The sequence below is a fragment of the Oryzias latipes genome, chromosome 24, assembly GCF_002234675.1.
Source record: "Oryzias latipes chromosome 24, ASM223467v1".
NCBI classification, from domain to species: domain Eukaryota; kingdom Metazoa; phylum Chordata; class Actinopteri; order Beloniformes; family Adrianichthyidae; genus Oryzias; species Oryzias latipes.
The window spans coordinates 15304194-15312573 of NC_019882.2; positions in this window are offsets into that span (position 1 = coordinate 15304194).

The following is an 8380-nucleotide window of genomic DNA, read 5'->3' on the forward strand; positions in this document are numbered from 1 at the left end:
CAACAGGTATGTTTATAACATTTGAGAGTGTGTGTGTGGACAAGCCCCACCCCTTGTAGATTTGTATTAGAGCCATTCAGCAACCTTTTGTTTTTTGCTGCTTGATGGTTTTATCCCCCCTCTCTCTATAATCACCCTCCTACACCTCCCCCTAACATCCCTTTCTCTTCTTCCCTCCTCTTCTTTACAAAAGGGGTTTATTTAGACATATTTTACATCTGGTATGTCAGAAGATTCATAACCCCTTGTTGTGAAAGTAAAATATGTCCAACACAAGAGAGGCCTTCAGCTCTCATCTGTTTGCTCAGCTGTTGGACAGGACAAGTAAAAAAACTGTCATAACAGCTGCAGGGCAGCACAATCATCAAGTGTTCAAGGCCCATCCTGCAGAAAAGCAAGGTGACCAGGAGAGGGCAGAAAAGCCTGCAGTAGAACAGACAATGTAAATGAAAATGCAAGAAAAATACATTTTCCCGGTTCTATAATATTTTTTAAATTCTAAAAAAGACAATGTTCATGTCAATAAGCTGATTTATTTAGACTTTTTCTTTTAATGACACAGAATATTCTAAACACTTCAGTGATGATAGATAATAATCCTTTTTTTACACCCATAAGGAGAAATTCTGTTTTCCCCTCCCCATCAAAACAGATCAATAAAATTGAAAGTAAAAATAAAATAAATGCTTATAATGTTTCTAAAATATAAAAACTCTAAAATCCCATTTTAAAATCCAATTGCTTATTGTAAAATCTCATAGCAGCCGGGATAAAAGATCTGCAGAACCTCTCAGTTCTGCGGCAGTGAGATAACCTTTCACTCCGACAGCTTCTCTGAGAAGCCAACGTTTTTGTTGCAGTGGGTGATCTGTGTTATTGAGGAAAGCCTGCATCCAGCTTTTCATTCTGTCCTCCACCATGAAAAATAGAAGCTTTTACCTTCAAAACTCTTGCATTCATGTGTAGCAACACACATTTTCAAAACCGTTTTTAGGCTCTATGGGCAAAATGGATGGCCACTGAACCTGGGTTGAAAATTAAACCAGGTTGAACTTTGATCAACCTGTCAGGTAGGGAGGGGCTGGTGAGCATGAAGTACCCAAAATGCAGAGACGGGAGGCACACTGTTCCAGGGCAAGAGGTTTATTACCTAAATAAATACAAAACAGGACTGACAAGACACAGGTGAATACGATCAGAAGAGGTACAAGGGGACAAGGGAAGTAAAACTTAAAAGCATGAAAAAAATAGGAAACCTTCCAAAATAAGACAGGAAACAGAACTAAAACATGACAGAAACAAAAAGAAGCAAAAAACAAGGCAAACCCTGACACAACCGGGTACTCGGATTTGTTATTGATGCATAGACGGAGTCCCTTTTTAATTTACAGTTTACCGTTTGAAAATTAATCATGGAGGAAAAATTAATAAATTAAGCTAGTGGAATTACATGAGACCAAGTCTCTCATAAATCAGAAAGGAGCTGTGCAAGATAAAGCATCAAATGAATACACCATGGTCTACACAGACGTCACATGTCTGATTTGGACATAACTTGCGGCAAAAGGAGAAAAAAAAGTAAACCTAAAAAACAATTTCCAGTAAATATGTCTAAGAGCTCAGAGCTTCCCTCACCTGTTCAGAAAACTCAAGGATAAATTCGTTTGTATTAAAAGAGTTTATCTCTTGAGTAAAAAAATGTTTATTTAAAATGTAGAGGAATGTCTTCTTTTATCATTTTTCCTTGGATTTTTATTTCTTTTACGTTTAAATAAACCCTTAAAAATGTTATAGTTTTTACAGCCTAAGGTAATCTTTAGCTTTAGTACAGTGTCTCCCCAGATCTATTGACCTACTGCTATTCGAAAGCTTTGCATTTGAAAACATTTGCAAAGAATTTTTCATTCTTTGCAAATGTTCCTTTCCTTATTTTAGAAGCACTGGCCTAAAGTAATCTTTAGCTTTAGTACAGTGTCTCCCCAGAACTGATGACTTACCGCTATCCAGCATAATGTTTCATGTTCCTTCTGTTTAAAAATTATACAATAATTCTTGAAGCCTAAATGGTTTTTCACACATACTTATTTTAAAGCTGTATCATAATCTGGGTTAATATATTCCACTAATAATACACTTTAGTCTTTAAGATTTATTTTTCTCACTTTTCTTCAAGTATTCTGAGGAAATGTTGACACTTAACTTTCAAAAACTCTGTCAATGCTGATTTTAAAACAATGAAATGAGTAATTTTTCTAGAGAAAACTGAGGAAGATTTTTTTTGGTCAAGGTATTATGGTTCTGTCACGAAATGATGTGGTAACTGATGTAGTTAAGGAGGCTTTGCACATAAACTTTAAATTCTAGACTATTAACCAAAACAAGGTTAGTGGTTGAATAGGTTAACTTGTGAACATCATTTTTCATATGTGCATCAACAAGATAAATAAGGAAAACAACTCTAACATCTTTTACTTTGCTGGTATTGTTAGACGGAACTCACAAAAATGAGAATTTTTTTTTCAAAGCCAGAAACAGGAAGCTACACAGTAAGACCTGCTTTTTTGACCAGTGATCAGAACCAAACTAACACATTGAGTCTTAATATTTGACAGAAGTTCAGTGGATCCCAGAGCTGCTGGCGAAGACCCTGGTAGGTTTTCTTCATCTTTTTGCTAGTAGTATTTTGATTATCAGTATCATCATGAGTTTTGTTTTCTGGGTTCCATGTCATTTTTCGATGCACTCAGTGCTGCAGCTGACTTCTTACACAATGAGGACCTTTTAAAGTTTTCGTTTAAATGTAATTTACATTGTTAGAGCATTGCATTTTGTGAACAGCGGCATGAATCCACTCTTGTATGCATTTATCTCTTATAGATTATGTTGCAATACCTTTACAAAGATCTGAGCTTCAGTAACCGCTCAGTCAAAATGTTCATGCACATTTTAATCAACTGGCGACAAGTTGTAGCAAAAGCACAAGTTATCCTAAGGGTATGTGAGGGCGGGTGAGACGTACTTTTCTGTCTTTTGTAACCCTTGTGCCATCCTAGGCACTTTGACATTGGGAGTTGGGTCACCTAGACCCACTAGACAGTGCTCTGAGCCTTTTTTCTCCAATGATTTGTGATCTTCACTGGTGTCCATGGATTACATGAAATCTTTCCACCTTTGTCATGGTAGGGATAACACGTCAAAGTAAGGGTGGGGTCATCTAAGATAGCACAAGGGTTAAACATCCCACCCCCCCAAAAGGCCCATTAGTGCTGCTCAATTGCTCCTTGCACACCCGGTATAGTGCACCCTGCTTGTAGCTTATCTGTTAGAAATTAAAAAAATCAGAGCATAGTTTGTGTTGTCATCCTACATGTGTCCTATGCTGCGTTTCATGTGTACACCCTGTTTGTGCAGCATTTGCGTGTGGTTAGTAAGAAGCAAGTGTGCACACATTAAAAAACAACTATAGTAAAGTATCACCTGTATGTCACAAGTGCCTGCAACTTATACTGTCCCAATAAATGCTTCACAATACACTTACCACACTCACTACAAGGAGATGTCTCCTTAATATTTTGAAATTAAAAAGGTTTCTGTCAGTTGCATTTATGAAATATGAATAGAAATAAAACAATATATTCATTTTAAAAAATCCAGTGTGAACTAGTATTTGAATTCCCCCAATGAAAAGGATTTCTTAAAATCTTCTTTGACATCAAATGTTTAAATGTATTTAACAATTTAAAGGCACATTGAAGAGAAGACTATATAGTAATGTCAATTAAGTCTTTATGTGTATTTTAGCCTATATAGTTTAATTCTTTTTTAAAGGTTTCCAACAATAATGTCTAGGAATAAAGAAAAGAAAACTAGTAGTATCCATTTTTTTATTAGTAAATGCTACAAGAATGAATAAAATGCAACTAAATATCTATGTATAATTAGACTGACCAAAAATATAAACGCAACAGTTTTGTTATTTCTCCCATTTTTATGGTATGAACTCAAAGATGTGAAACATTTTCCACATACACAAAATAACCAGTTCTCTGAAATTTTGTTCACAAATCTGTCTAAATCTGTGATAGTGAGCACTTCTCCTTTGCCAAGAGAATCCATCCCACCTCACAGGTGTGCCATATCAAGATGCTGATCAGACTCCAGAGGTGTGCCGGGTGCAGTGATTCTGTGTCTCTGCTTCCTCCTGGGAGTCCCTGGAAACATTGCTGTCATCATTCTGAAGCCAAATTTTCAGCAGCTGTCCAGCATGACCCAGAGTTTGATGCTGAATCTGGCCGTGTCAGACCTGCTCTGTCTGCTGACTCTCCCGCTGTGGATTTACAGTCTGCTCTACGGCTGGATCTTTGGTCTGCTGGCCTGTAAAGTCCTAACATATCTCAAGTATTGCAGTGTTTATAGAAGTTTGCTGACTGTAGTTTTGTTGAGCTTCCAGCGTTACATGCTCGTAGTGCACCAGCAGTTTCAGACAAAAATGAGATTGTGTCTGGTTTTGCTTTGGCTGGTTTCACTGATTCTTTCCATCCCTAATTTTGAGGTTCGACAGGAAATCCCTGATAAGAACTGGCTGCGCTGTGGATATCTATTCTCGTCCAGAACCCAGAAGTTAGCTCTGCAGCTGATAGAGACTCTGGTGGGATTTATTTCATTTTTTATTGTAGCATTTTCATACATTCAGCTTTACAGGAAGGTGACTCGAGCAGCATTTTTTAACAACCCTCAGACATCCAGACTGGTTACCAGTATCATTATAGTGTTTTTTGTCTTGTGGATTCCATACCACACCATAAATGTATTGAGTGTTGGAGCTACTGTTTTCCACAATGAGAGGCTTGAAAAACATTTTGGAGAGTTGCGTTACATTGTTGTATTTCTGACATTCATAAACAGCTGTCTGAGTCCTCTCCTGTATGCATTCACTTCTCACATTTGTAAATGTTGATTTTAAAACAGAGAGATGAGTTATTTCTCTGGAAGTCACTGAAAGGGAATTTTCTTAGGTCAGAGGGATTTTCTTTGTCACAGAAAACAGCAGATGATGTGATAACTGAGGCTTTGCCTATAAACTGTGTCTTAAAACCAAAACTCAGTTAGTTCAACTTGTACTTGCAAACCTCATTTTCATGCAGCCTGCATCAAAAGTAGATGAGGTACACAGGCAAAATTCAATTACGCTAACATCTTTTATATTCATGACATTATTACACTTGACATACAAATATGATACAAGTGGTTGGTTGTCATTTGTCGTACCACAAAAAAAACAAAAAAACAACACTGGTTTATTGTCCTCTCCTACTCAAACGTCTGAAATGACTTGTTAATAAGTGCGTTCAAAAAGTCAACTGGACCTTTTCTAGTCAGATACCTAAAGAGAAAATAGGTAAAACTTTAACTTTGAAGTTTTGAAATTACCTTAAGATTATTGTTTGAGTTCTTTAAAGCTACAGACCTTGAATTATGCTGTTGTTTAACTGGAATGGTATATATTTTAAGTAGACAAATAGGCAATTTTACATAATACATGAACTCTTTCAAATCAATTACTGCCTGGTCGTTCTTGACAGATAAGGAAAACTTTGAGCTTCAGGGCTTGTTTAATTATTTTTAATTTTCTAAATGTTATTTTTCCTTACATTGTGAAGATTGCTCCAGCAGTCAAAACAGATTACTACTTTTCCTGTGGATCTAGAGGCAGCAATCTGTCAGTCACATACTCTTTAGGAGTTGCAACACATGCATAGACATTTTAGAAAAAGGGTTGGTGGGAGATTATGAAGCTTTAGAGTTTATTTACAAAAATGAGCCTGAAATACATGAAAACTGTGTTTTTCTTAACTACAGCATACTGTACAGATACACATGCTAATTTAAGTTATATACAGCTGTCTCCAAAGCAATGATCAATATTGAACAAAGCAGCAAAATTAAAAAAAAAAAAATATTTGGGCTAAAAAAGTACTTTTGTGGCCAGTCCATTAAGGTCACTTCACAGAATCAATGATGGTAATACTGCTTTGTCTTTGGGAAACACCAGAAGTTCTGCCACAACAGTCACAGTTTTCTGCACACTTCCAAAAGTTACAAGAAGTAAACGCATACAGGAGAGGATTGAGGCTGCTGTTCAAAATGTCAATTGTTCCAACAATGTAACGCATCTTATTGCAAATCTTCAAGAGGTCCTCAATATTGAGAGAAACTGCAGTTACACTCAGTATACTATTGACATGATAGGGAAGTTACAAGTAGGATACATACTTGTAATCATGTATTTTCACACACCCACCTCCAGAAGAAAGTGTAGCAACAATATTTTTCAGTAATTCAGCAACAACCAGACCAGCTTCTAGTAGTGTCATCATGATTTGTTTGTTTTTTATCTTTTTCATATTTCAATAATCTGACTGGTAATCTTTTCAATGGAAAGAGGACAGGCTACTGCTAGAAACAAATGATAAAATCTCAAAGAAAGAACATAACAAAAGGGTGACAAAACACATTGCTTGATCAAGTTGAAGTGAAAAACCAGACACTTAAATACACTAAGGGTAATTAGATACATCAGTTAAGACAGCTATATAGTTAGCAAATGAAACCTGGTGAGATGACTGACAGGGGAAAAACAAGCAGGAAAAAAAACATTATAGGAACTAAGAGAACACAATAACTTAAACAAACTGAATAAAAAAATTCCTTACAAGAGTTCTAGTTCACCCTGTCAAATATTTTTACAAATGCAAAGTCTTAATGATGACAGACATACATACAAAATACATTTTTCTGTAACAGGCTCTTTCATTGTGGCTAATTTATTGCTATAACTTGAAAATAGGTGGAAATGAAACATGTTTAAGCAAAAACTTTTATCTAACCAAACAAAAACTCAGTCTGGATTACTAGGTCTAAAAGTGAGAATCTAACATGCTTTCTTGTTCCTGTCTAGCCTTCCTGTGTAACTTCCTGTCCAACCTACTTCATCTAGTACTGTGACTATATGATACAAACGTGTTTATAAGCAGCAAGGGGCTGGACTTTCCCATAACTTTGTTCAATGTTTTATCAGCTGCATCTCTTTTTCTTCTCTTGTTCCTCATCATTTTTTGGCCTTCCACAGAAACTTAAAGAAGCCATATTAACTACTCAACAATAAAAAAGAGGCAAGGTTCTAAGCCTGCTAAAGACTAAGCTCTACATCTTATGGCAACCATAAGACTAACCTTTGTATATTTTATGGATCAATTTATTTATTCAAAAATTATGAATAGATTTAATGACAAATGGAAATCTTGATGTTGTCTAAACCTGATGGAAAATGTCCAACTTTATAAAACAAGCTCCTGTTTTCTTACAACAGAAGATAATTTATTTGTATCCTCCAGATTGGTCACTTACGTCGGAGTTTTAGGGCCACCAAAAAAAAAAAAAAGTAAAATTACGAGATTTTAATTTGTAAATTTATGAGAAAAAAACTCGTAAATTTACGAGATTAAAGTGGAAGTGAGCATACAGAGCAGCAAGTGAACACCCCGCAGCAGCAGAACAGACCGACTAAACTCAATTGATCAGGTGAGCTGAATGTTTATTGATAACGTTCCAAATGTTTGGAAACTCATTTGTTTGAATTACGATTTATTAATGTTTTATTTATTGATGGGTGGTTTGCAGGATCTCTGCAGCCCGATAATGAAGCTGTCGGTAATCCCTGCAGCTGTCCACTTGAATCCTTTCTTTCTCCACAAAGACCAGATCTCTATGTCTGTTTGACGCTTCCGTCTGAGTAGGAGCACTTTTTAACGTTCTAATGCTAATACAACAAACTATTTTCATTCATCTTTTGTTGTTTTATGTAGAAACGGGACGCTTCATCTGGAGGAGGGGGCGTATGTAACACTGTTTACTTAAAGTGTTCATGTCAAGGGTGTGAATTCGGACACAAAAGCAGGACGGCAGAAGTTCGAATCAAAAAGGATATTTTAATCCAAGGTAGGCTCTTAAGCTCGTAAAGACAGAGGTCAAACAAGTAGAACGATCCGGTGACAAGTGAAGCCAAAACAGGAGCTTATATACACACACAATAAATGAAAACAGGTGGGTACACAGGTGCCGGTGAAGACCGGGGTAAGTTACCTAAAGAACCAACAGAAGACAGAACATGAGTTAACAAAATAAAAGCCCGAAACCCGGAAGTGAGAAAAAGATGAACCGCCCTGGCCCCGGCTCCTGACAGTACCCCATCCTCAAGGGGTGCCTCTGGGCGCACCACCGGGCTTGTCAGGGTGACGCCTGTGGTACTCCCTGAGCATGCCTTTGTCCAACATCCTCGATGTGGGTTCCCAAGACCTCTCCTCAGGACCGTAACCTTTCC